Here is a 13,003-nt window from a genome sequence, read left to right on the forward strand (position 1 = left end):
AGCAGGGAGGAGAGAAGAGGCAGGAGAGGAGCAGAGAAGAAGCAGGGAGGAGAGAGGAGGCTGGAGAGGAGCAGGGAGGAGAGAGGAAGCTGGGGAAGAGCAGGGAGGAGAGAAGAGGCAGGAGAGAAGCAGGGAGGAGAGAAGAGGCAGGAAGGGAGGAGAGAGGAGGCAGGAGAGGAGCAGAGAGGAGAGAAGAGGCAGTAGAGGAGCAGAGAGGAGGCAGGAGAGGAGCAGAGAAGAGGCAGGAGAGGAGCAGAGAAGAAGCAGGAGAGGAGAGAGGAGACTGGAGAGGAGCATGGAGGAGAGAGGAAGCTGGGGAAGAGCAGGGAGGAGAGAAGAGGCAGGAAGGGAGGAGAGAGGAGGCCGGAGAGGAGCAGAGAAGATGCACGGAGGAGAGAGGAGCAGAGAAGAGGCAGGAGAGGAGCAGGGAGGAGAGAGGAAGCTGGGGAAGAGCAGGGAGGAGAGAAGAGGCAGGAAGGGAGGAGAGAGGAGCAGAGAAGATGCACGGAGGAGCAGAGAAGAGGCAGGAGAGGAGCAGGGAGGAGCAGAGAAGAGGCAGGAGAGGAGCAAAGAAGAGGGAGGAGGCAGGAAGGGAGGAGAAACCAGGCAGGAGAGGAGCAGGAAGGAGAGAGGAGGCTGGAGAAGAGCAGGGAGGAGAGAGGAGGCAGGAGAGGAGCAGGGAGGAGAAAGGAGGCAGGAGAGGAGCAGGGAGGAGAAAGGAGGCAGGTGAGGAGCAGGGAGGAGAGAAGAGACTGGAGAAGAGCAGGGAGGCGAGAAGAAGCCGGAGAAGAGCAGGGAGGAAAGAGGAGGCAGCCTCTTTTCTCTTCCCTGCCTCTTCTTTCCTCCCTGCTCCTCTCCTTCCTCTTCTCTCCTCTCTGCTCCTCTCTTGCCTCTTCTCTCCTGCCTCTTCTCTCCTCCCTCTTTTTTCCACCATGCTCCTCTTCTGCCGCTTCTATTCTGCCTGCTCCTCTCCTGCCTCTTCTCGCCTCCATGCTCCTCTACTGCCTCTTCTCTACTCCTGTCCTGCCACTTCTCTCTTCCCTGCACCTCTCCTGGCTCTTCTCTCCTCCCTGTTCCTCTCCTGCCTCTTCTCTACTCCTCTCCTGCCACTTCTCTCTTCCCTGCACCTCTCCTTGCTCTTCTCTCCTCCCTGCTCCTCTCCTGCCTCTATTTTGCTTCCTGCTCCTCTCCTGCCACATCTCTCCTTCCTACCACTTCTCTCCTCCCTGCCTCTTCTCGCCTCAATGCTTCTCCCTGCCACTTCTCTCCTCCCTTCTCACCTCCTGCCACATTTCTCCTTCCTACCACTTCTCACCTCCCTGCTCCTCGCCTGCCTCTTCTCGCCTCCATGCTCCTCCCTGCCACTTCTCCCTGCTCCTCTCTTGCCTCTTCTCTCCCCCCGCTCCACTCCTGCCACTTCTCTCCTCCCTGCTCCACTCCTGCCACTTCTCTCCTCCCTGCTCTCTTGCCTCTTCTCTCCTCCCTGCTCCTCTCCTGTCTCTTCTTTCCTCCTTGCTCCTCTCTCTTAGCTACTCCTTTACTGTCCCTGTGGTTCCCGCACCAGTCCCTGGAAAGCAAAGTTGTGATGGGATCAGATCCAAATCTCGCAGAACTGACTGTGTTCACTTTAAGGCCACGTTCACACGTTCAGTATTTGGTCAGTATTTTCCATCAGTATTTGTAGCCAAAACCGGGAGAGGAACAATCAGAGGAAAAGTCTAATAGAAACTCATCACCACTTCTGGATTTATCACTCACTCCTGATTTTAGCTACAAATACTGATGTAAAACACTGAATAGGGTACGTTCCCACGGTCAGTAAACGCTGCGGGTTGGACGCTGTGTACTTGTGCAGCGTCCAACCCGCAGCGTCCAGATGTTACAGCATAGTGGATGGGATGTCAAGAAATCCCATGTCCGCTATGTGTGCACCGACACCTGCGGAGACGGACACGTGGCGCGTCTTCCCAGACTGCAGCATGTCTGTTTCTCTTGTGGAGACGCTCGGTCTCTGCGAGATATATTCCACCGGTCCGATGTTTTGGGTGCGGTGATTCCGCCCGGTGCGATGAACACATGCGGAATCACCTGCGTCCAAGGTGCAGCCAATTACTGACCTTGTGCACCCGGCCATACTGTCTCATTTTCAATCATGAGTAAAGTGTAAAAATGTGAATTTCTTGCACCATTCTGGCACGGAGTCTGGTGGTCCTATATGCAAGAAAGGCGATAACATACTGATCGATGGGGTCCTACTACAGAGGCTAGTAACGGTCGTCAGAAAGGCGAATATTTGTCCCTCTTTAACCCCTTTACCACCTTGGGTTTTTGGTTTTTTGTTCCCCTTCATCCCTGAGCCATAACTTTTTTTGTTTTTTTTTGACATTTTTATTGATACCATTTTGGGGTAGATACGATGTTTTGATCGCTCGTTATTGCATTTTGATAAGGCAACCAAAAAACGTAATTGTGGCATTTTGTTTGTTTTTTTCTTTTTACGCCATTTACCAATCGGATTAATTGTTTTTATATATTGATAGATTGGAAGATTCTAAACACGGCGATGTGTATTTTTTTCTGTTTTTTTTATTTTTTAATACTTTTAAAAGCATTTTTTATTACTTTTCACTAGCTTCAATAGTCTCCATGGGAGACTAGAAGCTGCAATCATCCGATCGCATGAGCTATACATAGCAGGGCTTCAAATCATCTGCTATGAGCGCCACGGCGGCACTCATAGTTATCCAGCAATGACAACCACAGAGGTCTCCTGCAGACCCTGGATTGTCATGCCAACCAATCAGCGACCCGCGTTCATGTTGCGCAGCTGCAGCGCTCGAGTCTGTAGCCCCACTCACACATACCAGAGCCTGCACGCTCAACAGGCAACCCTGGCACACCAGCCTGACTAAAGAACTGAGGCGGGCTTCTAAGGTTGCTGAGAGGGGATGGAAAAGATCCCACTCCAACAAGCACTTCATCGCATTCAAACAGTCCCTCACTACTTTCAAGTCCACAATCGCTGCAGCAAAACAAACCTACTTCTCATCTCTCATGTCCTCCGTCTCACAACCCTAAACAGTTATTCAACACCTTCAATTCTCTCCTCTGTCCCTCAGCACCTCCTCCCTCCCCACTCATCTCAGCTGAAGACTTTGCCTCATACTGTCACACCATGCTAACCTGGGGTGGAGACTCCACGCCCGACATCACCACTTCCAGTGCTGCGGCCGCACTTCTCACACTTGATCCTGTGGCTGTATGGCTATGCCTGGCGTGCATGCGCGCCCTTCTCTTCTCTGACTACAGCCACTTCATCTCTATGGTCTTGGAGGACCTAACCCGGAAGTCCCAGTGCTCTTGCCCTATATCAGGCCACCTCCTCCTATGGGTGGTGCATGATTATTGTTGTGCTTCCCTGCTAGGCCTGCCTGGTCCCTGCTCGGTCGCTCTCTGTATTCAGTTGCCTTGCCTTGTGCTCTGTCTTGCTCTACAGGACATGCTCTGCCTCTGTTCCGTGCTCCGCCGTGCTTCCCAGCACACGCTGTGCTCTGTCATGCTCCTTAGCACACGCTCAGCTCCTGCCTTGTGTTCTGTCATGCTTCTTAGCACACCTTCTGCCTTTCCTTGCTCTCTGGTGTGCTTCCCAGCGCGCGTTCGGTCTAACCCAGTACTCAGGCGTGCTCCCTTGCACACGCCTTGCTCTGCTCGCGCCCTGGCATGCTTGTCAGTGCGCACCATACGTGCTCCCGTGTATTCGCCTTGCACTATCCAGTATTCAGCACACCCCCGTGAACGCGCCTTGTATAGTCCTGAACACTGCATTTTCCCGTGTACACGCTTTGTATGATTCTATACCCAGTGTGCCCGTGTCCACGCTTTGCACTCTCTTGTATCCTGCGTGTCCCCTCCTGCACCTTGCTAGACACACTTGTGTCTTCTGTGAGCCGGCCACCTGGTTCCAGCAGTCGTGGTACTTAGCCCCCCTGAGTCTGCCCCTGACACTCCCTGTATAGGGGGTGGTCCTCACTAGGTCAGCTCACCCTGGGTGGGCTGGTATCACAACCCAGAGGGTCCACTCCAGGAGTCGTCACACATTCTTCCAGCAGAAGATCGATAACATCAGAGAAAGATTTGGCCTACAGCCTCCAGAGTCCCTCCTCATAACTACTCAGCCCTCCTCTAAAACCATCTTCTCCACCATAACAAAAGATCATCTTTTCTCTCCAAGCCACATTTCACCCCCTGTGAATTTGACCCGATCCCATCCCACTTTATCCCAAACCTCACCACAGTCTTCATCCCAACCCTAACCCTTCTCTTCAACCTATCACTCACAACTGTTTTCCCCCCATGCTTAAAACATGCCTCAATCACACCTACCCTCAAAAAGTCCTCTCTTGACCCATCCTCTGTATCTAGCTATCGCCCCATATCACTTCTCCCCTATGCCTCAAAACTACTGAAACAACACGTCCATCTTGATCTGTCCTCCCACCTCTCCTCCTGCTCCCTCTTCGACTGCTTACAATCTGGGTTCTGACCGCATCACTCCACTGAAACTGCCCTAACTAAGGTCACCAATGACCTATTAACCGCGAAGGCCAAACGACACTACTCTGTCCTCCTCCTCCTGGACCTGTCCTCCTCCTCCTAGACCTGTCCTCCCCCTCCTAGACCTGTCCTCTACTTTCTACACTACTGTGTCCTCCCCCTCCTGGACCTGTCCTCTGCATTCTATACTAATCTGTCCTTCTCCTCCTGGACTTGTCCTCTGCCTTCTACACTACTCTGTCCTCCTCCTCCTGGATCTGACCTCTGCCTTCTACACTACTCTGTCCTCCGTCTCCTGAATCTGTCCTCTGCCTTGTACACTACTCTGTCCTCCTCCTGGACCTGTCCTCTGCCTTCTACACTACTCTGTCCACCTCCTCCTGGACCTGTCCTCTGCCTTCTACACTATGTCCTCCTCCTCCTGGACCTGTCCTCTGCCATCTACACTACTCTGTGCTCCTCCTCCTGGACCTGTCCTCTGCCTTCTACACTACTCTGTCCTTCTCCTGGACCTGTCCTCTGCTTTCTACACTATTCTGTCTTCCTCCTCCTGGATCTGTCCTCTGCCTTCTATATTACTCTGTCCTCCCCCTCCTGGACCTGTCCTCTGCCTTCTACACTACTCTGTCCTCCTCCTCCTGCACCTGTCCTCTGCCTTCTATACTACTCTGTCCTCCTCCTCCTCCTGGACTTGTCCTCTGTCTTCTACACTTCTCTGTCCCTCTCCTCCTGGACCTGTCCTCTGCCTTCTACACTACTCTGTCCTCCTCCTGGACCTGTCCTCTGCCTTCTATATTACTCTGACCTCCCCCTCCTGGACCTGTCCTCTGCCTTCTACACTACTCTGTCCTCTTACTGGACCTGTCCTCTGCCTTCAATATTACTCTGTCCTCCTCCTCCTGGACCTGTCCTCTGCCTTCTACACTACTCTGTCCTCCTCCTCCTCCTGGACTTGTCCTCTGTCTTTTACACTTCTCTGTCCCTCTCCTCCTGGACTTGTCCTCTGGCTTCTACACTACTCTGTTCTCCTCCTACTGGACCTGTCCTCTGCCTTCTATATTACTCTGACATCCCCCTCCTGGACCTGTCCTCTGCCTTCTACACTACTCTGTCCTCCTACTGGACCTGTCCTCTGCCATCTATATTACTCTGTCCTCCTCCTCCTGGACCTGTCCTCCCCCTCCTGGACCTGTCCTCTACTTTCTACACTACTCTGTCCTCCTCCTCCTGGACCTGTCATCCCCCTCCTGGACTTGTCCTCTACTTTCTACACTACTCTGTCCTCCTCCTCCTCCTGGACCTGTTCTCTGCCTTCTATATTACTCTGTCCTCCTCCTCGTGGACCTGTCATCCCCCTCCTGGACCTGTCCTCTGCCTTCTATATTACTCTGACCTCCCCCCCCTGGACCTGTCCTCTACTTTCTACACTACTCTATCCTCCTACTGGACCTGTCCTCTGCCTTCTATATTACTCTGTCCTCCTCCTCCTTGACCTGTCCTCCCTCTCCTGGACCTGTCCTCTACTTTCTACACTACTCTGTCTGCCTCCTCCTGGACCTGACCTCTGCCTTCTATATTACTCTGACCTCCCCCTCCTGGACCTGTCCTCTGCCTTCTACACTAATCTGTCCTCCTCCTCCTGAACCTGTCCTCTGCCTTCTACCCTACTCTATCCTCCTCCTCCTGAACCTGTCCTCTGCCTTCTATATTACTCTGTTCTCCTCCTCCTGGACCTGTTCTCCCCATCCTGGACCTGTCCTCTATTTTCTCCATTACTCTGTCCTCCTCCTCCTGGACCTGTCCTCTGCCTTCTATATTACTCTATCCTCCACCTTTAGGCTCATTCACACGTCAGTATTTGGTCAGTATTTTGCATCAGTGTTTGTATGCCAAAGCCAGGAATGGAACTTGCCGAGAAAAAATATAATTGAAAGACTGATGTCTGTCCTTTGTTTTGGAGACACTCCTGGTTTTGGCTACAAATACTGATGAAATACTGATCAAAAATACTGATGTGTGAAGGAGGCCTTTGACACAGGGGACCATTCCCCTATTACTACAGACCCTCTCATCCCTTGGCATCACAGACTTGGCCCTATCTTGGATCGCGTCATACCTAACAGACCGGACATTCAGCGTCTTCCACTGGCACACCACCTCCTCACCGCGCCCCCTATCCTTCGGAGTCCTGCAAGGTTCAGTCCTAGGGCCCCTGCTCTTCTCCGTTTACACCTTCGGTGTTACGTGTTACAGAACCACTCAGCACCCAGAATATGTGGTGCAGTTATATGTATGTATAATAGGTTCTATGTGAGATGCATGTCCCTAATGCATCAGCCCACAGGCTGCACCCCTGGGCAGAGGGGACACGATATTCTCCTTTTGTCTGCCCTCCCCCCACCTTTGTAATTCCCACAGTAAACATCGGCAGGCTCTGACCACCTGCCGCTTTTCTATTAGACTGCCCTCTGTGTCTGTGTGATATATTCTGTGTCCTGTGAGTAAAGTGTTGTCAGACTGGAAATACATGGAGAAGCAGTGATCTTTTATATGCGCCCATGTAACCAAGGAATTCCAGCCAGCGTCATTCATTCAGACTCCAGCCAACGCAGAGCGGACCTCCGAAAACACGGGGTGGTACTGAAAGAGGTACCCCAGCTTGGGTAGACCCCGTTACACTGGTGGCAGACAGCGGGATTTGATACCCCTTCTACAGGAGGAAAGGAATGAATGGAAAATAACTACCAGAAGTTAAAGAGGACTACATTAAAAGATCTGGTGGAAGCCCGAGGGTTGATCGCCAGCAACAAAACAAAAGCGGATTTGATAGCAGTCATCATGGAACACGACAGTGCAGCGCCCCCCAATGTGAATGTGGAGGAGACCGAATTCCAGAGAGAGGTAAAGGTTATTTTCACTAGAAGGTTGAAACAAAAGCGCAATAGGGTCTTATCCGGGTAAAATGTTCAATTCATGAATGTGTTAAACTCACCTTCTCAAAGATAAAATAAAGCTTGTATAGTGAGTCAGCCTGCTGCACGTCCAACGGTCCACAACGGAACCGTACCACAATTCAATAAGGAATATATTCTTGGACTTTGAGTGCGCTGCCAGACGAATTCAATAACCACACAAGGTTAAAAAAGTTAACCCTTTAATCCCTACGCGTTTCGAAGCGTAACGCTTCTTCTTCAGGGGTAGATACATGACTACAGAGAGCTGTCATCACATTTATACATACAGGATTCAAATTTGGCGCCCTCAGAGACACGAGGAGCGCCGCAAAAGGTCAAAGATCAAAGTAATTCAAGCATCAAGAGTTCATAAAGGTTAAACATTCTCTAATTAAAAACAAATCTTTATTATGTTTTACAGATAAAAGAAAAAGAAGAAGAGAAAAAGGATGATAAAAAATATATAAAGAAAAACGAAAAAAATGTATATATGTGTAAAATGAACCCACGACGTTAAAAAAAGGAAAAAAGGAATCAAAGTCCAGCGAACACACCGCTATACCAGGGAGAGTGTTTGAATTTAAAAGAGAATTTGTGATCCGACCATTGGTATGAGTCTCAAAAATAGATATTTATAAAAGTGATAATTAGATGTATATATATGAATAAAAATACGCTATTGAAATTGATGTGAAAAAAATGAATAAAGATAAAAATAATAAAAATAAAGATAAAAATAAAAATAAAATGTGTCACTAGTTATTTTATTTCAAATTCCATGAGAAATCCGTGGCGTGAGCTGGAAGACAAAAGGAAAAAAAGAAAAAAAGAGAAAAAAGAAAAAACGCAAATGGAAGAAACCATGATCGAATACCGCTGAAGAAATATTAAAAAATATTGTATATATTAAAAAGAAATCACCCAGAACAAGAACTAATTATTATAAAAATCTGTATGCATGAAGATATTTTTTTGAACAGAAAAACGCATAATTAATTTCATTTCAGCAGTCTATTCGAGATGCGAGGTTCCAATAATTATATTATTATATTAATTTCATTTCAGCAGTCTATTCGAGATGCGAGGTTCCAATAATTATATTATTGGAACCTCGCATCTCGAATAGACTGCTGAAATGAAATTAATTATGCGTTTTTCTGTTCAAAAAAATATCTTCATGCATACAGATTTTTATAATAATTAGTTCTTGTTCTGGGTGATTTCTTTTTAATATATACAATATTTTTTAATATTTCTTCAGCGGTATTCGATCATGGTTTCTTCCATTTGCGTTTTTTCTTTTTTCTCTTTTTTTCTTTTTTTCCTTTTGTCTTCCAGCTCACGCCACGGATTTCTCATGGAATTTGAAATAAAATAACTAGTGACACATTTTATTTTTATTTTTATCTTTTTTTTTATTATTTTTATCTTTATTCATTTTTTTCACATCAATTTCATTAGCGTATTTTTATTCATATATATACATCTAATTATCACTTTTATAAATATCTATTTTTGAGACTCATACCAATGGTCGGATCACAAATTCTCTTTTAAATTCAAACACTCTCCCTGGTATAGCGGTGTGTTCGCTGGACTTTGATTCCTTTTTTCCTTTTTTTAACGTCGTGGGTTCATTTTACACATATATACATTTTTTTCGTTTTTCTTTATATATTTTTTATCATCCTTTTTCTCTTCTTCTTTTTCTTTTATCTGTAAAACATAATAAAGATTTGTTTTTAATTAGAGAATGTTTAACCTTTATGAACTCTTGATGCTTGAATTACTTTGATCTTTGACCTTTTGCGGCGCTCCTCGTGTCTCTGAGGGCGCTAAATTTGAATCCTGTATGTATAAATGTGATGACAGCTCTCTGTAGTCATGTATCTACCCCTGAAGAAGAAGCGTTACGCTTCGAAACGCGTAGGGATTAAAGGGTTAACTTTTTTAACCTTGTGTGGTTATTGAATTCGTCTGGCAGCGCACTCAAAGTCCAAGAATATATTCCTTATTGAAGAGAGAGGTAAAGAACAGATTGGCGTTCTATGGCCTAAACCCAGCAGTAGAGATCATACGAGAGGTGATGGCTGATGTGTGTACTGATCTGAAGGAAAAGATGGCCGAGCGGACCAGGATAGAGCTAGCCAAGATGGAGATGGCAGAGCGGACCAAAGTGGAGCTGGCCAAGATGGAGATGGCAGAGCGGAGAGAGGAGAGCCAGCGATCAGGGGGAGCTCTGGCCTTCGACCAGGTACCTTCAACAGTAAGCCACAAAAAGATCCAGTATAATGCCTTCCGACAGTTGGGGGAGGCAGAGGAAGACATTGATGGTTTTCTGCAGGACTTTGAGCGGCAGTGTGCCCTTCATCAAGTGAAGCTGGAGGAACGGGTTCAGATTCTGGCCAGCAAGCTGACAGGCCGGGCAGCGGACGCCTATCGCACGGTACCTGATGAGGACTGTATGGACTATGAGCGGATCAAAGAAGTGATCTTGGCCCGGTATGCGCTGACACCAGAGGCATACCGCCAAAAGTTCCGTGGACTTATAAAACGCGTAACCGATACCCACGCTGAATGGGCCTTTAAATTACGGCGGTCACTGCTACAGTGGGTACAAGTGAGCCAAGCAACCACTAAGGAGGACGTCCTCCAGCTCTTCCTGTTAGAACGATTCTTTAATGGACTAACCCCCGAGACACAGGAATGGCTTCGGGACAGGCGGCCGACGACTCTTGAGGAAGCCGCTCGTCTGGCCGATGAACATCATGATGCCAGGAGGCCGCAGTTGTCCGGATCAAAGGTGGTCACTAGGGGCCCGCCCATGGACCTGGAGGGCCCCAAACCACCGAAGATTGTAGGGGGACCAGCTAGAAACCCGGCCTACCACAGTCCCCCTGGGGCGCGATGCCACACCTGTCGTCAGCTGGGCCACCTGCAAAGACAATGCCCCAACCGGACTTAGCATACCTAGTGGCCAAAGGCGGGAACAGCTACCTTCAGCCGGGCTGCTGTACACTGCTACCAAGGCGAAGCTGACCCGGCATTGGGGGCTTCGATTAACCAAGGGGAGGAAGTGCTGCATGAAGTAGACCCCGTGCAGGCAGCCCGGGCAGATAATCGACAACAGCATCGACAGGTCGTGTGGGTTAATGGGAAACGTATGCAGGGACTAAGAGATTCCGGGGTAACTTTGACCCTGGTGAAGCCTCATCTCGTCCAGGACCAAGAGAAGATGGACCGGACAGTGGCAGTCCGTGTAGCAGGGGGAGCTATACATCGACTGCCCACTGCCAGGATTCACCTGAACTGGGGAGTCGGGGATGGCCTTGTTGAGGTCGGCTTGATGGAGGATTTGCCTGCAGTCGTCTTGCTGGGAAATGACTTGGGGCCCATGTTGTCTGCATTCTCGGTGGCCCCTCTGGCTGAGACATATCCTGTGACCACCCGGAGACAAGCTCGAGCTGCGGAGGCGGAATCACTTTCAGTGGAGGCCCAGGTAAGACATTCCAGCCCTACACGTATTCCCATAGCCAGACACATTTCTTGGGCCACCCCAGATGAATTTAAGAGGGAGTTACTTGAGGATCCTTCATTAGAGGGATATCGTGGGAAGGCACAGGAGGGGAGAGGGGTACTGGAAGGGGAACAGTTTGTATGGAAGCAGGGACTCCTCTACCAGATCACAGAGCAGCACCACACAGGGACGAGCCCCACTATAAAACGACAGCTGGTAGTTCCCAAGAAGTATAGGCAGGAGCTACTGCGAATCTCTCATGACATACCCTTAGCCGGGCACTTCGGCGTCAGTCGCACCAGTCATCGTCTGACACAAAACTTCTTGTCATGATCTCAGTGCGGGTTTGACTCGCACACGTGGGGTTAATGTCTGGAACCAGTGCTGATGACTGGCATTTCTGGGGATAAAGGTTGTGATCCCAGTGCAGGCTTACCTGCACACCTGGGGCTATGATTGTGGCCTCTCCCTGGTTCTGGGAGAGGCTTCTTATAGCCTCAGGACGCTCCCATCCCTGTCAGTAATACTCTTGCCCTTGGCATTGTGTGGTGACCCCTGAGTGTGTTTGTGCTGTGTTCTGTGTTATGAATGAGTCACTGTAGGAGGCAAAAACAGAAATGCTAGCTAAATCCAGAAAACCAGAGAAGTTGGCAGCTATCGGATTGCAGACCCCTGAACCTATCAACAACAACTAGCAGTAGCTGTGGGGGGTTCCTACGATGCCCTAGACCCCTCGATCACAGCCGGAGAACTACATAGCCTAAAGACAGAAAGGGAAATCTAAACTGCCCCAGAGCAGACCCCAAAGCAATAGGCAGCCCCCAACATATAATGACGGTGAAGCAAGAAGAAAAAACACTAACACAGATAGAAAGATAGGCTGAGCAAATGATGGGGCCCAAGCTAACTAGACAGGACAGGACAGGAAAGCTGCTGTCTGCAATCCGCGAAAAACCCTATGAAAATAAGAGCCAACAGACTGACAGGGAAAAAGGCCCTGAAGACGCTAGGCTTCAAAAAGACTATGTCAGTACTCAGGTATTTTCTGAAGACAGAGCAACCGACAAAAAAGGAATTCAGCTCACCCCAGCAGGGAAAGGCAGGATCCAGAAAAGCAAGGCAAACTAAAACCAAAACACAAATGCAAAAAGGCAAAGCAGAAAACTTAGCTTTTGAGGAGCAGGAATCAGACTGGTCTCCTAGAATTCCACAGAGAAATCACCAGCGAGGAGGAAGGGCGTCGGCTGCCTTATATCCAGTCAGAGATCCCGTCGCCCAGTCATCCTCTCCCAGCTCAGGTGCTTGGTAATCAGCCTCACTACCTTCCTTCACCAGAAGAGGGAGTTCATCAGACCTCAATGGTGAAGGGGAAAATGAACTCATAACAGTTCTGGTTGCTTGATTCTCTGTGTATGACTCGGTCTGTTCTCTGGATATTGTTTTGGATTCTGCTTGGTACCTTCTATGTCTGTTTGGTTTTGACTGCTGCTTGGCCCTGACTATCCGCTCTGTCTCATCCTTGGTACGTTACGGCTATCTCTGTGTGTGAACCCCGTTATGCCTGACTCTGAGTAATTCTGTATAGTGTCTTTCCATCTCACTAAGCAGGACGCTAAGCCCCGCCCCCTTGCAGTCACATGACCGTAGGTCCTGTGTCTGCTTGCTAACTTCAGCGTCCACAGGTCCTGTGCATCGGTACTTTCCGGCTGTACTTGACCCCGGGCCCCCCTCCAGTGCGGGTGAGTCCCTGCTCAGCGGAGGCTGCATGCCGGCGCTGACAGGATCCTGACATTATAACTGACCATTAAGTTTTTGGGTTTTTTTTTTCTTTCTCTGCTGAGAAATATGGATCCCATACAGTCTCTTGCTGAGCAAATGAAAAATCTGAGTCAGATGTTTCAAGGTTTATCTCTGGAGCAGCAAGCTCTGGCTCGTTCTCAGCAGCAGGTTTCTGAGACAGTGCGGGGGGCTCTAGCTG

This window comes from Dendrobates tinctorius, unplaced genomic scaffold, assembly GCF_039654945.1.
Source record: "Dendrobates tinctorius isolate UK_male_01 unplaced genomic scaffold, ASM3965494v1 ptg000236l, whole genome shotgun sequence".
Classification (NCBI taxonomy): domain Eukaryota; kingdom Metazoa; phylum Chordata; class Amphibia; order Anura; family Dendrobatidae; genus Dendrobates; species Dendrobates tinctorius.